General features: G+C 37.6%; 1 protein-coding gene across 19 annotated transcripts in view; it reads left to right on the plus strand.

The window, feature by feature from the left end:
- The window catches only part of MAP2 (microtubule associated protein 2), a 283,955-nt gene that overhangs the window by 179,824 nt on the left and 78,270 nt on the right, over nt 1-25,861 (plus strand). The gene's annotated exons all lie outside the window — the stretch shown is intronic.

Below are 25,861 nucleotides of genomic sequence, written 5' to 3' on the forward strand. Positions count from 1 at the left end.
CAGGCAGCATTTATGTTTGTACTTGTTACTTTACAACTGTTGCATGAGTAAATAAAAGAATATATATATAGCACAGTTTACAAGCAGAAAAACTTTTTCTTTTATTGTATATCCTTCTTTAAACTCAAAATTCCTATGTTAAAGCAGAATAATAGGACAGAAAGAATACAAATGAATGACTTTTTATACTGCAAAATGAAAAATGTATTTTAATTCTTTTTATTAGAAGAACTGAATACCCAATCTTTAATTGGCCACAGCAATACATGCTTTACTGTTTTCATTATTTCTTTATCATCATATTTTAAGCTGGAAACTTTACAAAATTTTCAAAGAAAAATATAGAAAATATTATAATAAATACCGAAGCATCAGCCACATGGATTAAACAAGTGCTGATATTAAACTTTGTTCAGATCTTTTCTGACGAAATAAATCATCACAGAGAGAACAAAAGCTCATCTTTCTCCTTTTCTTTTTGAAAGGTGTCACAATCCTGAAAATGATATAACCTTCCTATGTGTGTTCTGATATTTTATTGGTGTGTGTGAAAAAATATGCCATATAGTTATTCACATTTTAAAAGTTTATGTAAATGTTTCCATACTATAGACATTCTTTTGCCTTCACCCAACATTATATTTAGAAATTCCGCCATATTGATACATGAAGATCTGGTTGATGAACTTCGTCACAAAGTTGACTCATTGTAATGTTTCAATCATGTGGGGCTTAGTATTATTAATTACTGCTTCCAGACAACTTTTAACATTTTGAAGATTTAATGCTAACATGGTATAACCATGGCTTTCAAGGCATCTTTGCATTTGTACATAAAAATCCAGAGTTCTTAATATGTGATACTATTCCAATTCTGTTTATGTTTTAGTTTTTTTCCTGTTAGAAAAGCATTTCTTTTACTAGCTATAAGATTCTTGCTAACTAATGGGACTCATGGTTTTTTTTAACTGCTTTTGCCATAATATAATAATTGAAATCTGTTTTATTTACCCATGGATGAAATACTGACTATTCCCAAATGCAATGTAAATACTGCCTTCGGAAATTTAAAAGATACTTAAAAACACTCTCATTTGGCCCATGTTAATTGCTCATATTTCCTTCAAAAATCATGAGGGAAATTTAACGAAAAAAGACTTTCCCTAATTTTCTCTAACGTTATAGTTAATTCTAGCATGTGTTTAAGGTAAAAGAAATATCAATATGCATTAGTAAGATTTATAGACATAGAATCTTTCATAACTTATTTTCTTAAGGGAGGGGATGACTACTGTGGCTCAGTTGGGGAAGAAAGTAGAGATAAACTAGCCTTTGGTGGGCATATCTGGGTAAATGCAAGACTCTGTAAGCCTCCCAGGTCAGAATTGCAGTGAAAATTTGCAGATGGGGAAATCGAGGTCCATTTATGTCAGGCAACTTAATCAAGATCATGTAGTGATTGCAGAGCTAGATTCAAACTCATTTCTCTTGAATTCCAAAACTATACTGTCTACGAGAAAAAGAATCAAGAAAACCTACCTAACCTATTTGACACAGAAATAGCGGTTTCATTTATTCCACTAATATTTACTGGGATCCTTTTGTGTGACTTGAAGGGACTGATCTTAGAAAAGCAAGGAAGAAAGCACCTGGGTGGCTCAGTCAGTTAAGCATCTGACTCTTGATTTCAGCTCAGGTCATGATCTCGGGGTTGTGAGATCAACCCCTGCTTTGGGCTCTGTGCTCATGGGGAGTCCACTTGAGATTCCCTCTCTCCCTCACCCCCCGCCCCCGTTCTTTCTATTCTCTTTCAAATAAAAAATAAAGAAATCTTAAAAAAAAAAAAGAAGAAGAAGAAGAAGGGGCACCTGGGTGACTCAGTCAGTTGAGCATTTGCCTTCAACTCAGATCATAATCCCTGGGTCCTGGGATGAGCCCTGGGTCCAGCGGCCTGCTCTGCAGGCAGTCTGCTTCTCCCTCTCCGTCTGCCCCTCCCCCTGCTCATGTGCACTCTCTCTCGCTAACTCTCTCTTGCTTGCTTTACTCTCTCTCGAGTAAATTAAAAAAAAAAAAAAAAGAAAGAAAGAAGGAAGGAAGGGAAGGGAAGGGAAGGGAAGGGAAGAGAAAGGAAAGGAAAGGAAAGGAAAGGAAGAGAAAGGAAAGGAAAAGAAAAGAAAGCAAGGAAGACACAATATCAATCCAGAGAGAGAAAACATGCTCTTTGGAAATGGTAAAGATTCCTTTAGTAATACCATGAAAGAGACTATTTAATTAGATATCTATTTTCTGCTATGCTATCTTAACATTGTTTACCAAGTACCTAACTTTCTGGTCACCTAACCATGCCAATTAGATTAAATTGAATGGGATAACCAATGCTTTGTAAATGACATAATCTTTGTAATCATTTGCTGTTATTACTAAGTATTCTATAAATTTAGAATTGAATATTTCAAACCTAATACATGTAATTCTAAATGTAGAGCTTGGCATATGTATCTGAAGTTTAAGAGTCACTACTTCATGTAATAACATCTCTTTGACACAAAAGCCCTGTGTAAACATTACAGTAAGATGAACAACCCTGACAATCGGTTTATTTTCAGCCTCTACTACCTAATCGAGGTATATTTTTTTACCCCCTTAAGCTTCATAGCAGATAATAACAGTACCAAGCTGGTGCCTGTCCAGAATGTGGTCATTTCTCATTATCGCTACTTGTGTCATTGAAGTCCACTCTCATCTTGACCACTGCGGTGGCCTCCTACGCTCAGTCTTGCTCTCCTATAGTCTGTTGTTCACATAATGTGATCTTTTATAAATCTTAATTGCTACAACTCTTTTGTTCAAAATCCACCAATGGCTGCCCGTAATATTCAGAATAAAGCCCACGCTCCCTACTGTGGCCAGCAAGGTGCTATGCAAGCTGACGACATCTACCTCCCTGACGTCATCTCAACATCCTTTCCCCCCACTGAGGATAGAGAATATGTGACATTCTGAGCTGTATCTAGAACAGTGTCTCCATCTTGATGGACCCTCCCTTGCTGAAGGACTAATAGGTAGGGAAGGGTTACTGTGAAATATACACGATGTCTTTAATGAATATCAGTGACGGTTCCCCTTTTAAGGATTCTTTCAATTTGTCTTAATAGAATCACTTGCTTCTGGAATGCTAAGGAGATTTCATTCACGATTTTGACACATGATTTTATAGCATTATGATAAAACTTTATTCTAGTGATATATAATCTTGAATCTTAATTTATAGTACCAAAACCACAGAGACAAATTAAGCTGGGTAGAAATGAGAAATCCATTTTAAATGCAGAAAATACTTATTTTATAATTATATGCCATCCTTTTTCTAAAGAACAATATCAAGACTTGCTACAACCTGAGGCACCCAGGTGGCTCAATCGGTTACACATCTGACTCCTGATTTCAGTCAGGTCATGATCTCGGGGTTGTGAGATCAAGCCCCACCTCAGTCTCCTAGCTCAGCGGGAGTCTGCCTGAGGATTTTCTCTCTCTCTCTCTGTCTCTTTCTCTGCCCCTCCCTCCAATCATGATAAATAAATAAACAAATAAATAAGGAAAGCCTTAAAAAAAAAAACTTGCTACAACCTGATATTGCTTAGATTTTGTTTTATCTTCAGAATAGACGTATATCTTTTCATCACTCATTGATGGGTGAGTTTTAGCCCTTAAGACAATTTTCTGTAAAACAGGCTGCCTTCTTTCTTTCATTTTTACAATATTCCTCAGGAGCAGCACTTGATGAATGTTTACATTGTTGAGAGCATTTGGCAAGAGAAAGACAGTCAGACCACAATACCCTCAACAGTTAGGGAAAAGAGAAAGAAAAGCCTAGTATTTTCACCATCCTCTCTGAAAATAAGTACCTTGACTTATGCTGATTACTATCTCATCAGCACGCAGCTCTGGCCCACGGCCCTCTGTGTGAATAATTTTAAAGGCAGATTAAACATTCTAAAAATAAACTCTATTGGTAAATTAGGGTATCCGATGTTCCCTTTATGAAAGCTTCTTCTCTTCTGTACTATCAGCTGGCAGTTATACCCAGACCCCAAATTGTTCTGGCTCTTACTGAGCAAGAACCTATTCCAGGGGTGAGGTTTTAAAGAAAAACGTTTCATGGTTAACTAGAGACAGAAAAAGGGAGAATTGCCCACATACTCTGGCAGGAGTTAAAATAACAATAACAGTCCTCCTACTTAACAGGCTGAGTCATAAGCACATTGTACTGATTCCTCGGCAATTCCGAGCAGATTGTTTGGGCTGCAATTCTGTAGGCAGAGGTGGGCACCACCTGCTACAAAAAGCTCTAGTTCTTGTCAGGGGGGAGCTGTTAGGAAGTCTTGCCTTTTAACAGTTTGGCCAAATGGAGATGGGAAAAGACAACAATGTGGTGCTGATGAGCACTTTTTCTAATGCTTAGACTCTGAAAGAATGGTTATTATGCATTTAGTTTTCTTGCTGGCCATGAGTGGAAGTCATTTAAAAGAGGCTTCCTGTGGAATGTCTTAAGAGTCAAATCTTGTTGGATATTTCCCTTCAGAAAATTCTTGACCAGTTGCAGTAGGCTTGTCTCAGTCAATTTGGGAAAGGAGTTGAAGCCAATAGAAATCTACTTTTTTGCTTAAGCAGAGGAAGGAAAATTATATGGTTACTGAGGTATCTCATAATCCAAGGGATGGACACCCTTATTTTCTCAGCCTATTCTCCAGTACCTTTCCCTGAACCTTTTAGTGCCCTTTGGTGAGTTGCCCTTTTCCTGACTCTTTTACAACCCACCTTTCCTGCATGCGGGCACCATGTCACTTTTTTTTTTCCAGATACTCAGATCATTTCTTTTTCCTACTTAAAATTGTCCTATAGGGGCGCCTGGGTGGCACAGCGGTTAAGCGTCTGCCTTCGGCTCAGGGCGTGATCCCGGCGTTGTGGGATCGAGCCCCACATCAGGCTCCTCCGCTATGAGCCTGCTTCTTCCTCTCCCACTCCCCCTGCTTGTGTTCCCTCTCTCGCTGGCTGTCTCTATCTCTGTCGAATAAATAAATAAAATCTAAAAAAAATAAAATAAAAAAATAAAAAAATAAAAAATAAATAAAATTGTCCTATAATATAAAATATCCAACTCAGTAAAGACCCTTCAAAACTGGGCTCCAAGGAGCCATTTCTGGACAATCTCTAATCCCTCTGTCCTACTCAGTTGCCTTTCCTTCATTCTAATCATGGCAGAAAATTCGTTTCTTCTTTAACTTATTTCTCTTGGTGAGCCATGTTTTTCTCACGTTGCTCTTGTCTTTGTTCTTTCTGCAACTCCTGACTAAATACCCATTGTCCCCTTGTCTGACGTAGAAAAGCTATGTTTTCAATCCACATGTCATTCCTTCTCCAGCAACCCCCCCCCCAAATGATATTAAGTGTGCCTTTGGGGAAGGTGGGGCTTCCATAGCCCTTTAAGTGTATCTAAACTACAGAAAAGGGGCCCCTGAGTGGCTCAGTCAGTTAAGCGTCTGCCTTCAGCTCAGGACATGATCTCAGGGTCCTGGGCTCAGCAGGGAGTCTGCTTCTCCCTCTTCCTCTCCCTCTCCACATACTCTCTCTCATGCTTTCTCTCAAATAGATAAGTAAATCTTTTGAAGAAAAAAAAAAGACTACAGAAAAAATCATCTTGGTGTGTAATTATTTCCACCTCTGGCTTTCTCTCCAGCTCTGAAAAGTCCTCAAAGGCAAAGGTTTTGTCTTTGCCATATTTGCACTTCCAGGACCATGTCATCAGATTTGAAACAAAATAATATTTTAATACATTGCCGGGGTGCCTGGGTGGCACAGTGGTTAAGCGTCTGCCTTCGGCTCAGGGCATGATCCCGGCGTTATGGGATCGAGCCCCACATCAGGCTCCTCCGCTATAAGCCTGCTTCTTCCTCTCCCATTCCCCCTGCTTGTGTTCCCTCTCTTGCTGGCTGTCTCTATCTCTGTCGAATAAATAAATAAAATCTTTAAATAAATAAATAAGTAAATAAATAAATTGCCGTTCATAGTTAATAACAACAATAAATAATGAGTAAATAATGATTCAAAGAGGATGTGGCCAATAAATGAGAGATTAAGGAGGGGGGAAAGATATGGGTTGTAACCCTAGGTAGCGGGTTTACAAAATGGGTCTTAAGGTGGCAGTGGTTGTTTTATTGATTGCTCAAAACAGGTTTATAGTCAGAAAATAAAGAGAGGAGAAAGCAAACACCGTGAGTCCCCAAGGAGACAGTTTAGGAAACAAAGCTTTGGAGGAGACAGGAAAAGCTATGTGAAAAGACAAACAAACTAATATTAACAAAAACGGGGGCCACCTACTTCTCTAAGGAAAGGCAAAGCCAGTGAGGGAAGATGAAAAGACTAGGGAGACCAAAGTAGAGGATATGTCAACACTTCTATCGTCTACCATCTTCAAGAAAGACAGAGCTTCCCCTTTGTCCTTGCCAAACACAAGACTGTCCTAAGATTCTTTGAAAGTGATTGTAAATTCTGTCTCCACCTTGGCTGCAGGACAGATGTTACAAGAGGACCAAGGGAAAGGCTGGTCCCCCTCTGCTCCATCCACCCCAGAGAAGGAGGGACATGAAGAGGGTGATTGTGGAAGAGCAAGGAATGCTCCTTGCTCAAGTTTGCCCACCTGCTTCCTCCACTCCAACACCCACAAATGATCCTAGTTGCTGCCAGAATTTGCAGTGCAGGCCATAAATGGTGTTTCATTTAACTATATTACTTCTGTTAGTCTCATCCTGTTTTTTTTTCCTAATCTCATCATACATTTCTTCAAACCAAGTATATTAGTTGGGATGGCTAATTGCTAAAACAAATAGATGCAGAAATGTATTATCGCTTTATTTCTTGCTCACTTAACAGTCCTGCCTGGGTGTTTGGGTTGGGAGCCTGTCTGTCCTTTTCATAGTCAACCAGGGATACAAATTTGTGAGATTCCTTTCAGACAAAGGGATCTTTCCATTCATGGTTTTACTTTGTCATTGTCTCCATCCAGCTGGTAGGGGGGCAAAGACCAAGGAGGAGCACATGGAAGTTGTGGAAGAGCCAAAATTTCATTGGTTAGAGCTGAATCATATGACCACACCTAACTGTAAGGATAAGTAAGAAATATACTCCTGCTGTGTGCTCAGGAGAAGAAGAAAGAGGTTCTGATGAACTGCTAGCAGTCTCTGTGATACCAAAGGAAAATCTGTCTCCAGTATAAATACGTTTGAACATTTGGATCAAATAACTCAAACCCTTGTGAGAATAGATGCCAATCATACCATAGAAACAAAACTGTGAATCATAATTTCAGCACCATGTTAAATAGTAAATGTATTTGATATATCAGTTTATTAAAGTTAATTTTTACAGTACTACACAAATAAGATATTTTCTAAAACCTTCCTTATAGAAAGAAGCATTGTAACCAAGAGGATAATGGTGGGAAAAAAACTCTTAATACTGCTGTTAGTTTTTTCAATAACTTCTTTTTTTAAAAAAGTTTTATTTATTTATTTGAGAGAGAGAGAGAGTGAGAGAGAGAGCGGGAGAGGAGGGAGGGTAAGAGGGAGAAGCAGACTCCCACTGAGCAGAGAGCCTGATGCAGAACTCGATCCTGAGACCCTGGGATCGTGACCTGAGCCGAAGATAGACGCTTCACTGACTGAATCACCCAGGCATCCTTTCAATAACTTCTTGCTAAGTGAATCAATTGATTAATTAATAGATGAAGAAAGCCTCATTGGGAAATGAAATAAATGCTTGTATTTTAATGCATTTCTAAAATTCATTATAAAAAGACATGATTGGGATAGTCAAAGCTCATTTTGAACCAAAGAAGGATGTTTCCTTTTAAAGAAAAATAACAAGTAAAGGTAAAACATTGAGGGTGAAAAACCCAGTTTGTACTTTTGGAAAAATTTCTAAATAATTTTTATGTTTTGATGAACTCACAAATAATCATGTATAAGCCTCACAGTATATTTGTTCCATGTATTTATTTGGAGTAAATATTGCTATTTATATGAAGGGTAGCAGCGCATCTATTTTTTTTATGAATGGAATATTGTGCCACAGTGTTGCATGAAAGCCATTCTATCAGCTGAATATTCTATAAAATCAATTTATCTGCTAAATAATTCTGTCATGGAGTTTCAGTTTGCTGTGACTGTGGAGTGGGTAGGTGGGTGAAAAGGTGTGATCCCCGGTTTTTCCTGGAAGGTTTAAACTCCTTTTCCCCTCTGAGAATAGGTAGCAATTTAATCAAGTTCTCATGGCATCAGAGAGCATGTTAAAATGAAGAAACCCTAATAAAACTGGCCTTTTCTACAAGCATAGAAAGGAAGGAAGTCTGAGGTTTCAGCCCGTGTGGGAAGAATGGGAGATGATGAACAAAAATCCAACATGGCTGAACCTGGAGGCTGATTCCTTCCTTGTCTCTGTCAGATCTTTTTTCCTAAGAAGTAGGATGTTTTACTTAAACCTGCTGATTTCTTGCAATAATTTTTTTTTTTACTCCTCTTCTCACCCACCCCCTGCACTTTTTTTTTTTTTTTAATGAATGTCAAGGACTCCAGTTTTACCATGTGCTCAGTAATTACTACAGAAGGCAATTTGAGCGTAAGACAGTTGCAGGCTCTGTAAGAGAAATTTAGAATTCACTAAGGCAAATACTTTCGTGGGGGGGTGCCAAAGCTTGAGTCATTTAAAACCATTGTGAACAGAGCTCTAGGAAAAATCCGGTCATAATCAATCCTGAATAAAGAGCAAAGGACCAAAACAATCAAAAGGACCTTTTGCCAGAGCAAACTGATGTGATACTAGAAAGTTCTTGCCACTGGGAAGCAGTGTGTACACCTTCTTGTTTTTAGGTTTTTTTTTGTTTTGTTTTGTTTTGTTTTTTTTAAAGATTTTATTTATTTATTCGACAGAGATAGAGACAGCCAGCGAGAGAGGGAACACAAGCAGGGGGAGTGGGAGAGGAAGAAGCAGGCTCATAGCAGAGGAGCCTGATGTGGGGCTCGATCCCACAACTCCGGGATCACGCCCTGAGCCGAAGGCAGACGCTTAACCGCTGTGCCACCCAGGCGCCCCTTGTTTTTAGTTTTTTATTCCTTTTCTGCATGTGTTTACAATCAAAGTTAGTCTTGTTTTTGGAACCTAAGAATTCTAAAGGAAACTTTGTTTTAAAAAGCACCCTGAACAGCATTTGCATTTTCTCGGAGCTCACCTCCTCGGAGATGCTTCTCTGACCATCTTATCGAAAATGGTGCCTTCCTCTTGCCTTGCGATCTTCTTCTCATGTTCAGTTTTAGATTAAATATATTAAAGGTTAAATTTAGTAATTTAGCATGAAAATAAAGTTAATGTTCTTATATGAAATATTATATTTTACATTTTAATTAGGGGTTGGGTAACCATATGATCACCTCATTCAAATGTAACTTTCAAGAGGATAGGAATTTTGTATGACCTGTGGCATTTTGAGAGACCTCCCTGTGTGTCAATATAAATGTCTTGTATTTTCCCCCATCTCCAATCCCACTGCTACCTTCATTCAAACTCTTGATTGCTCACTCATTAATTATTGCATTATTGGCCATCTATCTACTCTTCCTGTTTCTGATCATAACCTTCCACAACCCTTTCTCTGGCTCATCTTACCAGCATTTGTTCAAAGTTTCTCAGCGGGATGCCATTAGTAGCGATTCATGTTACACTGCATAGCCTGACAAGCAGGGTACCTCATCATCTAGACGCTTGCCTCTCTTGGCAGCATCTTCCACTACTCTTGTTTCTGGCATTTGAAACATCCTTTATGTTTTCCAGAACGTTTCCAGTTCTCTCATCATGTCTTTGCATTGTTATTTTGTGTGTAGAATTGTGCACTTGCCACCAAGAATACCCTTCAACATTGAAACCAAGGTTGCCATTCTGAAGTCTCCCATGAATTTCTGATTTCTTGGGAACTTCCGTTAAGTCCTTTTATACCTCTATTAAAGCATTAATCATATCGTCACCTAAATAGATGTGGGCATGTTAGTTTCTCTCAGTGGCTCCTGAAGGCCAAAAGTGAGTCTTGATGGTATTTGCATATCCTCAGCATCTAGAACCATGCCTGCAACATAATAGGTGTTCAATACATATTGTTAAGTTTCACCATCAGAAGAGAAAATTTTCTAATCTCCTATTTCTCTCTTTTATGTCCCATGCTTAAAGCACATGCCTCACTTTTTATTTTCTTGTAGATAAGGATGAGGAAGGTAGTCTCTGTCTTATTTGTAAATTATTCCTGAAAAGACTTTTATTCTTTCCTAAGAAATGTTGATTTCCTTTACATTTCAGGTCTATGGTTTCTCAAAGGAGGTGTGACTATGTCTCATAATTTGTATTATCCTGAATTTACCAAGAAAATATTTATGTTTAACTGAAATGTTTGTTTCCTTTTGTCTCTATGATAAAAAGCCAGACATGGGATATAGTTTTAGTTGTAATATTTAATTCTGATTTCTTTTTTAAGTTAAAACAAAGAGAGAAAAAGTTTAAAAAGATTAAATTAAATCTTGCTGCTTAGAAATTCACAGCCAAAATGTCCACTGGAAATATGGATCTCATGTCAAGGTAAAGAATGATGGTTTATAGCCATTTTCTTAGAGAAAAGCAGTAATCTATTTTTTTATAATAATTTTTTATTATGTTATGTTAGTCACCATACAGTATATCCCTAGTTTAAAAGCAGTTATCTAGAGCATTTTTATATACTGAGTTTCTCAGTTCCATCTTGTGTTCACATTTCTTTTTTAAAGATTTTATTTATTTATTTGTCAGAGAGAGAGAGAGAGCACAAGCAGGGGGAGCAGCAGGTAGAGGGAGAAGCAGGCTCTCTGCTGAGCAAGGAGCCCGATGTAAGACTTGATGCCAGGACCCTAGGATCATGACCTGAACTGAAGGCAGACACTGAACCAACTGAGCCACCCAGGTGCCCGAGTCACATTTTTTACATAGCTCAACTCTGAAATTCCTAACTTAAATTTGGAGGATTTCCTCTCTTTGATTTACCTCCTATTTTAGCTAAAATAAAAAATTTGAAAAGGTCAAAGAAGTAAATCTTTTGGTCCCATACTTTGTTGGGTAAAGATATTGCTTTTTCCATATATTTCTGCCACACATTTTTCAATAGTCTCATCTAGGATCAAGAGAACTGACCCTTAGGGCATGTGAGTGGCTCAGTCAGTTAAGCATTGAACTCTTGGTTTTGGCTCAGGTCATAATCTCAGGGTCATGAGATCAAATCCCACGTCAAGTCCCATGTCAGGCCCCGTGCTCAGTGGGGAGTCTGCTTGAGATTCTCTTTCCCTCGCCCTCTACCCCTCCCCTGCTCCCTTTCTCTCTCTCTTTCTCTCATATAAATAAATCTTATAGATCAATCAATAAATAAATAAAACTGGCCCTAAGTGTAGATGAGTGGTCTACGAGTACTTGGTTTGGCCAATGGAGATCTGTGAGCCATGCTCTGAAAGTCTTATGCCCACGTCCTCTAATTTGATGCTATATCCTAACATTTCTCTTTGATAATAGTACATTGCTTTCTTTATAGACTTTCAGAAATCATAAGAAAACCATTTTTCATTTTGCTTATCAATGATTAAGTATTTTGAGAAAACTTAAGTAGATTTTGTGATTTTTTTTTCTTTGTTTTGAACCGAAGGCTGTATATACAGTCTTTAAAAAGACCATGTAGAAATAGTCCATATGCTTTCCCATTGTTGAGAAGCCACTTTTTAGTCTATATATTTCCTTCTGGTACCCAAGTTCTTCACATTGAATTGAAAAGAACTTCAAAAGATGGTTTAGAAATTAACACTGGCAGAGACAGGAAGGAAGATTCTCCAGACTTTCTTATTCATTGCTTCTATAAAAATATTCAGGTGACTTCTTGAACTTATATATCAAAAATCTAAAAATTACAGAGTGCCAAAGAAAGGTTCGGACAGAACCTACCTACATGCAGCAGATTTACTGCTGTCATGCTTTTCTTGCCTCAGTTCATCTGGAAACCCAGGAAAGTGAGGAGCAGTCCATAGTGACCTTTTCTTTTTTGGAGATGTTATCACCATTAACACCTCTAACCTGTCCAGAGATTTCTCAGCAGCCCTATCTGTCCCCATCTCTCTCCTCCTCCTGTCATTAAAAAAGCGTAAAGCTCCTATCCTTTATCATGTTAGAAATGTATCAGATTTAAATTAGAAGTAAGCACAATGAATATATTAAAAAACAAATATACTTAAAACTTTTGTGACTCTCCCAGAAATGTATTTCATTTTTAAATTAATTTAACATTTTTTACATTCCAAATCATGGTTTAAGTTGCTCTTGGCCAATGTTAAGTCTGCTGTTTGACTGACTTTCCCATGATAAGTCGATTTTTATATCAAAATGTTTTACCTATGGGCCCACCATATAGTATTGCCACATCTGTGCTTACATTAAGACCTCCATATATAAGACTGGAATATATTGTCTTTTTAGAAAAATTTATCATTGTGGATATTTGTTGACTCAAATATTTTTTTCCAGCTCCATTTTTTATCTTCTCGTAAACTTAGACAATTACATACATTTCAGTCCTGGAGGATTTAGCAAATTTATGTCACATCATATTTCACTCCAGAAGTTTGGCAAAATACAAATAGCAAGCCATAAAAATTGACCTGATTTCTAGAGTTCACTCCAGAGTACACAAAAATATGTCTGCTCAGAGAGAGAAGTCAAACAGTATATGAAGACAATTGGATCAGACCTGAGTTATGAGGGAATTCCAAATGATGTGGCCCAGCTCAACCAATGGAGTGAACAAGGCTATTTTCAACTTACAGTTTCCCTGAGTCACCATCACAGCCAGCGGTGGTATAACACGACATAGCACACAGGCTGCCTGAAATACAAGAGAATGAAAAAAGAAAGAAAGGAGAATTGATCTGCAGTATATGACTCATGCTTTATTCTTGTATGACTCATAGTTTACTTTTCTCTAGAAGAAAATTAATATTAACAAGATATGGGTTTCTCCATGGATGGAGATGGCTAGTCTGTTTTAAAATGCATGTGATGCAAATATTTTGCATTCTTCCATTTTCCTTTTTAAATACATATGACTCAGAAGGTATATATTCATGTAGCACCTGCTATGTCCTCTCTCATTGCATTTACTGTATTATCTTGTAACCTATATTTTTCACCCATATCTGCTTTCCTCAATATAGTGTGAACTGTTTATGGTCAGAATCCATATCTTAATCATCATTGTATTCCGAATGCCTAACAGGATTTCTGGTATAAAGCTGATATTCAATAAATGTTGATTGAATAAGATACCAGAAAACAGAGTAAAACGATTGATAGCGATCTGAAAATTATATACTCATTAAAGTAGCTTATTATAAACACTGCCTCTCAAGGAAAAATCTAGTTCTTCAGGCATGTGGGCTCTGACTTTTTCTCAACATTCTTCATTTTTTTGTTTGAATATCTGATCAGATGAATGCAGACCTGACCAGACTTGTGTGTCTCTGTAACCTGCTGTAACATCTCAAAAAAAAAAAAAAAAAAAAAAAAAAAGCAATAATAATAGTAGTAGTAATTCCATCTTACATTGCACATCAAAAATCAAGCAAAATATTCTCTGACCCTATATAGTTCAATGAAAAAGAGCTCTTCGGGGCGCCTGGGTGGCACAGCGGTTGAGCGTCTGCCTTCGGCTCAGGGCGTGATCCCGGCGTTGTGGGATCGAGCCCCACATCAGGCTCCTCTGCTGTGAGCCTGCTTCTTCCTCTCCCACTCCCCCTGGCTTGTGTTCCCTCTCTCGCTGGCTGTCTCTATCTCTGTTGAATAAATAAAATCTTTAAAAAAAAAAAAAAGAAAGAAAAAGAGCTCTTCAAGGGTGAATGGTGAATGGTCTACAAACTGAAATCAAGAAAGTAAGGTAGGGGAGCCTGGGTGACTTAGTTGGTTAAGCGTCTGCCTTCGGCTCAGGTCATGATCTCAGTGTCCTGGGATCAAGCCCCACGTCAGGCTCCCTGCTCAGCGGGGAGCCTGCTTCTCCCTCTCCCTCTGCCATTCTCCCTGCTTGTACTCTCTTGCTTTCTCTCTCTGCCAAATAAATAAATACAATCTTAGAAAGAAAGAAAAGAAAGAGAAAGAAAATAAGGTAAATTTCTTTCAAAATGATATAAAACATAATATTTTTATCATTACCCTTCTTACAACAAACAGATGAATGTAAGTAGGTAATGATACATAAAATAGAGAAACTTCATAAGGTATTTTGTTAAAAGAAGAGGGTATGGTTTTCTTTAAATTAATTAAGTTTTTGAACCTAGAATCCAGCCTCTCATTTGAATCCCAGTCACACTAGCATAGTCCAGGCCTGCAGGCTCCTTTCCCAAAGGGACTGTCTCTAAGAGATGCTTTATCTAGGGGCGCCTGGGTGGCTCAGTCATTAAGCGTCTGCCTTCGGCTCAGGTCATGAACCCAGTGTTCTGGGATCGAGCCCCTCATTGGGCTCCCTGCTCAGCGGGAAGCCTGCTTCTCCCTCTCCCACTCCCCCTGCTTGTGTTCCCTCTCTTGCTGTGTCTCTCTCTGTCAAATAAATAAAATCTTTAAAAAAAAGAGAGAGAGAGAGAGATGCTTTATCTATACTCATGCCTCTTCCAATTCGCTTCTAACACCACTGCTGAATCAGTCATTCTACAAAATATGCTTGGTTATGTCACTTCTTTCTCTCACATCTTTCATGGGTGTTCTGTTGCCTTCCGGACAGAAGCTAGGCGTGGCTTCCCACTGCCTTTGACAATTCCGCCATTGCCTTCCTGTCAGGCTCATTTCCCTATGCCCCACGTCACTTCTGGACCATAGTGAACAATCGTGTGCTTTACACATGTTCCTTATTCGTTTGTTTAGTAAACACCCTGTACTAGGTGCTGGAGGTGGAGAGAGGAATTAAACACAGCCCTCTCTCCAGCAGCTCACAGCCTCCTGAAGAGGATAGACAAAATAAGGAAGAGCATTCAGCACAAAGTGAAAACTGGAGTTTCAGGATGCCAATGTGATGCCTAGGCCAAATCTTAAAAAATCAAAAGATGTGATCCTCTGTGCTCATTTTTCCTATACAGATTCCCCTCCTTTCATGGGCCAGCTCCTACTTGTCCTTCAAACTCGGCTCAGGTGTTACTTCTTCCTGGAAGGAGCTTTTCATGTCCCTCTACAACTTCCTATCTTTTGTGTGTGTGTGTGTCTTTGTGAAACATTTTACTGGGGGAGGTTCACACATTCTGACCCTATCTTAGGCCAGAGTGACAAGAGGGTGACAGGAGCTCCGGGACCCTGAGGTGGCTCAGTTGGAAGCTGCAAGAACCATGTGCAAAGACCTGCTCCTCAGTGCTTCAGTTTCCCCTTTATGAAATGTTCCCTTCTGGGTCTGAAACACTGTAGGATAAATGTGGGGCAAAAGTCACAAGAAAGAGGTTCTCTACCCCCAGAACCTGCCCTGAAGCCCCTACCACAAACCGTGGAGCCAGAAAAAGGGAATTTGTCCAAGAAACCCAGTGGTCCCTGCTGGGGTGATGGGAGGCGTGCAGCTCTCTCTCTGAATACCTGGATGCCAGGGCAGGGACAAAGGGAGATTCTTGTCTGGACAGCATCTTGATTTTCCAGGATGCAACGTCCTATCTTATCTGCACATACCATTCTATATTTTTGTTGTCGGTTTGTCTGTGAGATCCTTTAGCAAAAGGGCTATGTATTTTTCTTGTATCCCCAGTGCATCCATTCCCTATCGCCTGTTACATCAAGCCTTTCCATTAATATTTTTTAAAGATTTTATTTATTTGACACAGAGAGAGAGAGTATGCACAAGCAAGGGAAGCAGCAAAGAGAGAGAGGGAGAAGCAGGCTCCCTGTTGAGCACAGAATCCAATGTGGGGCTCAATCCCAGGACCCCGGGATCATGACCTGAGCTGAAGGTAGCCACTTAACTGACTGAGCCACTCAGATGTCCACTCCATTAATGTTTTAGAGTCAGTTTTCAAATAGTTACTTGTTTAATGAATTGAGATTTGTAATCTTAGAATTGAAAGGCATTTTAGCAGTCCTAAAAGCCATTGTTCCATCAGTCAAAACCACAGTTGATTCTACAGTATTCATAATAGGATGGACTTTTGGCTTTTTTTTAAATACATCCACTGTCAAGGAGTGCATTATATTCAAAGAAATACAGATAAATGCTATGACATTATATGGCAAGTCCGTATACTTACAGTATCTGGAATAAGATTTTAATCTAAACTGTTAGAGGCAGCATCACATGGCTTGCGTTTGTGGAAGGAGAATTGTTCATCAAAGGTAAAGGAACTGAGTAGATCAGATAAAGTAGTAGGAAGCAGCATAACCGATATCTTGTTTATAATTCCCCAGGTCTTCATCCTTCCGTCTTAAATAGCTAAAAGCAGATTCCTTTCATGGAAGACCATAAAGTCATCAATTTTTGCATATATCCTTCTATACCCCCTTCACTTCCAATTCTCCATCATCCATTAATTTTCTTTCCATGATGACCATTTTCTTTTTTGGCTTTTATTTGTTTTGTTTGTTTTCAATTCTAGTATTTTATTTTGTGATATGTAACACAGCCTTCAAGTTTACCTAAGCTTGGCTCTGTTCGCACTCCTGTAAAGAAATCTCTGAAGCATCTTTTCCTCAAGTAAACTGGTCATTGTTTTTAGATCATAGCCACTTGAACACCAGCTAGTGCCTTCCTATGATGTGGATCTTAGGTGTCCAGAACTAAAGGATCTTCACTCCATGGTGGTGCAAGTAAATACTTAGACCTAATTTTTCCTTGGGAATGTCTGTAATTCCATAGACACATGGAATTGGTACCTGAAAGAGATTTGTATTTACCATGTTTTGCTATGTGACACTGGACAGAGTCTGACATGTCTAAAATCAGATTTCAAACTGGAAAAATTTTAAGACAAAATCATTCATTGTGTAAAATCCAAATTATACTTTCCCTGATGCTTCAGTTTATGCTCATTTAAGGAAAAATACAGTGCAATTATTATGATTGAATTTCTCCTTGTATAGAAAAGAAAAATATCGATGTAAGGGTCAAAATGTATTTGTTCAATGCTTTGTAGTTTGTTTCATGCTTATGAAACCAACGCTTGGGTTTAGTGCCATGTCTAAGTTTACAAACCTAGTAAGTGGGAGAGCCAGGATTCAACCCTGATTTTCTGGCTGTAAATCTATTATTTATTCCACCATATCTCAGTACCTAAGTGCTGGTCTTTAGCTAAATATCATCAGTAGAGGCTAAAGCTTTAGAGCATTTTAAGTAGTATTTATTTTTTCTGATATGTGTATAAGGTATGTATTAACCCTCTTATATACTATGCAAGAGGGATCAGAAATAATGCAGAGCTATGAAATAGAGGTTGTACACCATGGTCAGATAAAAGTGTCTTACCCACTTCAGTATGTTAGATTGTCACCAATGGAACAGGCTTATGAAATTAGTGTTATCTGGATTGGACTTTCTAGTTGCAACCCATTCCACTAGTCTCAGTACTTGGTGAAAGGCAACAATATGGTTCTTAGTGGATTTGGCTTCTCCTTCCAGATTTCCCTAGCGGTGTCTAACTTGGTCAAATGATTTACTCTCTCTGGCCTCAGTTTTTCAATACAGGACAAACCACGCACTGAATCCTACTGCTAAAAATGTTCAAATAAAAGGCATAAGTAATAAATAATAGGTAGAGTTTATTGAGCACTTCCAACTTGCTTGGGATTTTGCTTTATTTCTATATCTTATACAATTCCACCAATAACCTAGCACTGGATTTTGTACTCTGTGTTCAATATCACGAGAAATAATAATGCAGCCATCAACTCTCTTTATACAAGTATTTATTAGTCATGGTGTGTAATGAAGAGTGAATCATCCTTACAGGTATTTTATAGTCAGCCTGAAAAGAACAGAGAAGACATGAAACAAATATCTGGATTCTCAACTTGTAACTTTTTCATGTCAGCAAAACTTTTTACTCATGGAAGACAGAGAAGAGACAGAGCATTATAGTCAGTTCATCAACAACTATTTAAGCTTTGAACTCAGCATTTGTAAGCAAAGATGTGGATTCCACATAAATTTCTAATACTGTTAGGGGCCAAAACAAAAGTTTCTGTTTTGCTATACTGGTATGGATAGTAATAATATAAAGTGTAATTGAGCCTACATGGAAAAGGGAAACAGTATTCATTAATTGTATTATATAACTGGTTGTTTTACTCTTTTGTTCATTCTTGGATATGTAGCAGTACAAAATTACAATCCCAGTGTTTTTATTGAATTGGTACATTACATGATGACAGGGCAGAATATACCATAGAAAACATTCTGGAACTGTCTGTGCCAAGAGCATTATAAAAATGGAGACGTGCCTATCTGGCATAGAGTGTATTTTTCCTTTAGACTTTCCAAGTTTTCATTGTTTCTCCTTTTGCCAATTTTTGAGAGTATTTAATGTTGCCTAGTAATAGCTATAATCAGTGACTATTTCTGTGCTTTGTGATCTTTTTAATATCGTAATCCAAAGAAAAACAGTGAGGTTTGTGGTTATATGGGAATCCTGAGAGAAAAAGTTCTACTCTACTAAGTGACATTTTCAGCATGTATCTAAATTATCTAGATATTAAAACATTCAATTACTTCCTTGAGAACTTTGCTAGTTCAGAATATCACATATTCACAACATGTTTATTACCCTTCATCCATTTCGAAAATGGTCTAATGGATCAAGAAAATTATGACTTGATTCAAAATATTTTAAGCAAATGTGCTTTTATCCTAAACCATTATATTGAATACCAAGGAGTATCTAAAATAAATATTCTAAAGACAGTTTGAAGATGTGGATAGACCAACTGAGGACAAGTTACTGCCTTCAAAATACAAAGTAGATTCTACCACAAACAATGGGCAATTTTAACCATTCTTCTGAGACATTTCTGTCTCCCTCAAGTAGGATTATACAACAGCAAACTGGCATATTCCCGGGAAGCTAAAAGCAATCAGTCCTGTGATTGGACCCGATTGCCTCCTCGTAAACGTACTAGACTGAGGAAGTGAAAGCTTCAGCCTCTATTTGTGAGAATGACCTGTGACCTGTCAAGATTATTGTCTCAACCTTTTACTTCAGTTATGCTACAGGGTGATTTGTGTGATTTCTTTTCTGAAATCCTGTGCAGCAGGCTTTCCTGAAAGCATGAGTCTCCAAACTTTAGTATGTCAGAATCACCTGTTGAACTTGTTAAAACAATTTCCAAACCCCCCCTCCCAGAAATTCTAATTATCAGATCAATATTGGAGGTAATTGGCTGACAACAATTTAAGGTACATTGGAATGGGTGATTGTCAAAGACTGCGTCAGTTTCATGATGTAAGTACCTTTTCTGAAATGGGATAGAATAGTTTATCTTAAAGATATTTCTAAACCTACGTGTCACATGGTCTCTCTTATGTATACTAGGTCTAGTTATTCATTGCACTTGGGTGTCATTTTTTACATGCCCTTCAATGGAGTTAAAACTTGAGAGAATGTCAACTCCTAACCATTAGACCACCAGGGTGCACCTGGAATTAGAACTTAAGTCTGAAGCTACCATGTCTGAAAATTAGTTTCAAAATAATTCTCTTCTCACCCAGTGAGCTAGGGTTAGCCAGACATCCATAGCTGTCAGAACGTTTTTCCGTGTGTTTATCTCGAGGTAAGGGATTGATGATTAATTCATTCAGCATTCAACAAATATTTGAAACCCATCTGAAGACTAAGTGGCATTTTTCCCGGTTTTTATATTACTATCCTGTGTTAGTTGTGTACATCTTACTTTTGCGTGACCCTTTTCAGACTTTGAAAGAGAAATATGAAAACCTCCAACTAAGTAGGTACAAAATCAGAAAATGGTTTCTTTTTTTAGTACAATGTGTCTCTGCATTGCATCTTTAGCCCCGAGAAAAGAATTCGTCCGTAGCTCAGGAAGACAATGGAACTGTCAGGAACATTTTCCTCTAGGTGTTTCTGCTTAGTTTTTATTTCTTCCCTTAAAATAGTGGAGAAAATGTGACAGTTGTACCTTATTTTCTTCTATCTGCAAGCCCTCGGGGCATATACACTCAGGAACTTTTGTTTGATACACTTAAGTAAATATATCTGTGTGCTACTTGCTCTAAAGAACACAAAGTATAGGAACTATCAGAATTTAATCAAACTATTTTTTTACATGTACAATATTCCAGTAGTCCAATATTCCAATAATCCAATATAGATGAAAGTCCAGATGAAAATGCCTCTTTTTTTTAATTATTTATTTATTTGACAAAGACAGCCAGTGAGAGAGGGAACACAAGCAGGGGGAGTGGGAGAGGAAGAAGCAGGCTCCTAGCGGAGGAGCCTGATGTGGGACTCGATCCCAGAACGCTGGGATCACGCCCTGAGCTGAAGGCAGACACTTAACGACTGCGCCACCCAGGCGCCCCTGAAAATGCCTCTTTTTAAACCAGTCTTTAAATGTATTAAGTTTTAATGTGCACATATTAAACCATTAGGGAGAACCAACAAACGTGTGGTTTTTGGCCACCTCCAATATAATAAGTCACTTGTCTTTTTAAAGTTACAATTCACTTATTAGCAACATTTTCTTGGATGGTAATAAAAAGAGTATTCTAGGGAAGATAGATAAAAGGGAAATACAATTTTTTAATGGGGCGCCTGGGTGGCTCAGTCGGTTAAGTGTCTGCCTTCATCTCAGGTCATGATGCCAGGGTCCTGGGTTCAGGCCCCTCATTGGGCTCCCTGATCAGTGGGGAGTCTGTTTCTTCCTCTCCTCTGCCCCTCCACCCACTTGTGCGCGCTCTCTCTCTCTCTCAAATAAATTAAAAAATCTTTAAAAAAAGGAGAGAGAGAGAGAGAAATACTATTTTTAAAAAAACTAAGTAATGTTAGTTTTTCCAAGAAATCATATTTGTCATGAGAGTTTGCTAACCTATTAGCTATCTGAAAGATCTAGAATATTAAGTAAGGTCTTACAAATATTTTGTGTGGAAAAAGTTTAAGTCTATTTTGTATTTTATTTACTCTACGTATATGAGGGATAACATGAGAGCTACTGTGTGCTAAATAATAATATATAATTTTCTTCAAAGAGTGATACCTTAAAATTAATTGTTAGAAGGCAATAGGTACAGTTATTATTTATTTATAATATATATTCTGCCTGATTTCAGAAAAGATTTGATAAGTTTTACAATTAAGTTATATATAAAATAAGAAACAGAACATAGTACCAAAGTCTTAGAATGGGGTAAATACTGCAGCTAAGCATTAAAGTTCCTAGTAATTAAAGGAAGATGTGGGAAGTGATACATTACTTGATTGTCTAAGAAATATCAAAAATTGGCAAAATGTACATCTTATTTCTAAATTCCAATATAAATTAGTTTATTTTGTCTATCCTTGTGCAAGGGATATCACAAAAGGCAGTGTTTCCAAGAGTGGTTTTACAGAATTAGAGGCAGACTTTTGGTTTGCCTGTGGACAAGTCCCAATTTTTTCTCACAGGAAAAAATAACTATATAGATAATATATGAGTTCATATAAATATCTGGATAGATACTCAAGTAAAATCCCAGTGTTTGAAACAGACCATCACAGTCTTAGGCCTGGACAGTTTGAAAATCAGATACCTTTAAATACAATAGAATCTCAATATAGGAGAAATCTAATTATTGATATTGCAACCAATATTCTAGAAATCTGATAAATAATGGTGGTGTTAACTAATACAGCCATCCATAAGCTACAGAATGTATCTCCAAGAGCCTATATTATCATATTAGATATAAATTTTTCTATTTATTAAATAATTAAAAATTGGAATATATCTATCCCAAACCATGAAATGTTTTGCCATACAGATACGTTTTATGTGAAGTTAACTATTTAATTTTTTTTCTGTTCCTTTTCGTTGTTGCTGTTGTTCCTTCTACTCTTTTACTTGTATATCTCTTCTCTTTCTTGGGATTTCTTAACTATAATTATCCAAGAGATTTGACTACTTATAAGGCTCCTGATTCATGGTACTAAAAACCTTCTACTCACTATGAGGAAAAGTAGTCATTTTAGTCAGCAGCATTAAACATCTATGCATCACATCTACCTCAAAACAAAATTGAATAATTTTATATGAATAAATAGACAAGGAATTAATCCATATACCATTTCAACTGGGAATTTAATCTTTAGAAAGACTGTTTTCATTCTGGTTTTAATATAAGGTGATATACGTTGAATCTTCAAAAGGTTAGAAATCTAATCCATGCCAAGCCATATCATTTGGCTCATAGCCTTAGAATCAAAAGTTAATGACAGATCGCCAAATACTAATGAAACTTACTTTTTTATAATTAGTCATCAAAGAAATGAATTAGAGTGGTAGCCGTGATCAGTGGCTCAACCGCTGGGATGAAAGCATGTGTGCTTTTGCCAAGGTGCATTAGATTGAGAGAACAGACTGAAGGTTTATTGAGGGAAAAAGCTAGAATTTTAAGAACTGGAATTTTAAAAACTGGAATTTTGATCAAGAGGAAATGGTTAAATAAAAAAGGGTAGGGGGCGTCTGGGTGGCTCAGTCAGTTAAACATGGAACTCTTGGTTTTGGCTAGGGTGGTGATCTCCGGGTCCTGGGGTCAAGTCCCACTTGTGCTCCACACCCAGCCCGGGGTCTACTTGACAGTCTTTCTCCCTCCCCCTCTACTCCTCCCCCTGCTCTCACTCTCTCTTTCTAAAATAAAATGAATAAATAAAATCTTTAAAAAAAAAAAAAAGGTAGCAAAGATTGCAGGTTACCGCTCAAGTCCACGACTGACATTTCTGGTCCTACAAGATCTTCTCTCAGCTTTCATTCCAACTGTGTATCTTAATTGAAATGAATATGCAGTATAATAGCAGTGACATGATCAGGTCAAGTGAGATATCTCATTCTGATATAACAAGAAATTTTAACCTCTCAGATCTCTTTTTTAAAAATCCACATTACAGATAGCTGTATCCCCATTAATACTGGCATTTGTGTTTAGCCCTACCAGGTAAGAGTCCCATTGCAAATTTTTATAAATTGGAAATCAATGTCTTGGACTTAGTACATTTCTTTTCAACTTAATAATTTCCTTGCCCACATTATCAAACTAGACTGTTGGAAGGGAGGTGGAGGGAAGAATTCAGGTAGCTTTTCAGTTTAATAATCAAACCAGATGATTGTGTGGTAGACCCCCACAGCTGTTCAGCTGTTAGAAACAGTTAGGATCTGTGATCTTTTACAATATGGAAAGAGGAGAGTCTTTCTTATTACACAGTAGGAATGAAATGTTACAATTCCTGGTACCTCACAAGTTTCCTTTTATAGGTTTGGAGGGGATTAGCGTTTATCTCAGCTTTCTTATCTTCTTCCATACTACAGTCACAGTTTTCAGGGAGATTCAGGTAAAAGTACTACTGTACATCAGGAAGAAGAAATTAAAGGACCCTGTAATCACAGTTAGCTATATTGTAATACCATTGTGAAGAGTGGAGATAATTTATGACCCCAAAACATTGATTAGGAATTTAAGTGAAATTTACCATGAGTGGGTGGTATTTTAATATTACCATGTTGTGATTATAAGTGAATGTGGTCAAAGAGTGTCTCCTTTGATTCCAGCAGCTTTTCAGTAGAGCAGATGAAAATCTTTCCAAATCTTATTTTCTTTCAAAGTAGTTTTGTCAGAGCAATGCTGATTATAGCTTAAGATCTCCTCAAATGATTGTCACTTAATAGATGGTAAGACTATGTACATTTCTAATACTGACAAATTAGAAAATGATGTCTGATTAATCTGCAAGTATTTTAAAGTGTATTATTTTAATAGTCTTATCAGGAAGTCAGATGATGCATTTTAGGTAATTGACTCATTGTTATTGGTACCTCTGATATTAATTAAAGCAGCATGGCCAGCCAGCTCTTTCTTTTTCCACAATGAGCTTTTCTTGATTAATTGAAAAGAATCCAAAACTCTAAAGCATTAACCATTAAGGAATTTATGTTTTAAATGCCTGGTATTTTGAAAACAAAGTATCTTAACATTTTAAGTGGATTGTTACCAAGTGATACTCTTCCCCAGTCAGGCATTGTTTTTTTAGGTTCAAGGTGAGGATTTTTTTGTCACTGACAGATCTTTTCCAAAGAGCCCTGGGGGGAAAAACTGCCGATTTTAGCTGGGAGTTTGGGTGTCTATATTATTTTTTTACTTTGAAGATCTGTGGCTAGGACTCTCAGCATTAAACAAAGGCTAAAATGCAAACCTAAGCATTTCCCAAATCCTTTTGGACGTGTTAATAAACATGGCATCAGAAAAAGTTTTCTATGGCCAATTGGTTGGAATGCTTTGTACATCACTGCCCCTTCCTGAGATTCCAAAATTCCAGTAGTGTATCAAAAGCTCTCAGAAAGCTGAAGTTATACAAGCCCCTATAACTCAGCATTTCTCAAGCTTATTTGAGCATTTTAGCACTAACAGTCTTCCTCCCAAAACACAACCCAAAACTAATCATGAAAATACATCAGACACATTTCAATAGAAGAATTATTCTATCTATACCTGACCAGTATTTTTCAAGGTCATCAAAAACAAGGAAAGACTGAGAAATTCTCACAGCCAAGGGAAACCTAAAGAGACATGAAAAGAAATATTGATGTTTGCAGGATGGAATTCTAAAACAACAACATAAAAAGGAAATTGCTAAAATTAAGGTAATCTAAGTAAACTATGGACTTAAACTAATAATAATGTATTAATATTTTTAATTAATTATAACTAATACACCATACTGAGGTAAGATTTTAGTAACAGGAAATTGTATACAGGGTTGCATGGGAACTCTTTGTACTATCTGTTTAATATTTCTGCAAATCTAAAAGTGTTCTAAAATTAAAACCCATTAATTTTTGTTTTAAGTGGCATTAACAAGGCATGTACTTCTTTTAGGGAAACTTCCTACTTACAAGTATTCACTCAGCATGCAAAATAGATTGGACAACGTAAGAATATGGAAATTTTTATTAAGCTATTTTGGGGAAAGAAATATAAAGAAACCAAGGCATGTAAAGATAAGGATGCTGAGCCACGGTCTCAAATACAAAGGTCACAATTGGAATCTAGATATTTCTTTGGTCCGTTAGACATATGAAGATGACACAACAGCTCAGAAAAAATACAGTCCTTAGACTCCTGAATGAGATCCTTTGATACTTGACTGGAATACAATGTCAGAATGCAGTCTAGAACATTGCAGAATCATCTTTATAAGGATGAACTAGAGTTTCCAGATATATACATGGAGTGCTGAATTCTGAGGGTACACTCCTCCCATCAGGCGTCTGCGTCTTAGACATTCGCCATGTCTGCCTTGGAACATTCTTTCAGTCCTAAATAATACCTGGAGACAGATTTGCAAGTAACTCTTGTACTCACCACGTTTTCAGGCCCTTGTTCCTATAGCTTAAGCGCCTGCCTTCGGCTCAGGTCATGATCCCAGCATCTTTGGATCGAGTTGGGCTCTCCGCTCAGTTGGAAGTCTGCTTCTCCTTCTGCCCCTCCCTGTGCTCCTGCTTTTTCTCTCTCACTCTGCTCTCTCTCTCTCTCTCTGTCTCCCTCTCT

This window comes from Ailuropoda melanoleuca, chromosome 2 (genome assembly GCF_002007445.2).
Source record: "Ailuropoda melanoleuca isolate Jingjing chromosome 2, ASM200744v2, whole genome shotgun sequence".
NCBI lineage: Eukaryota > Metazoa > Chordata > Mammalia > Carnivora > Ursidae > Ailuropoda > Ailuropoda melanoleuca.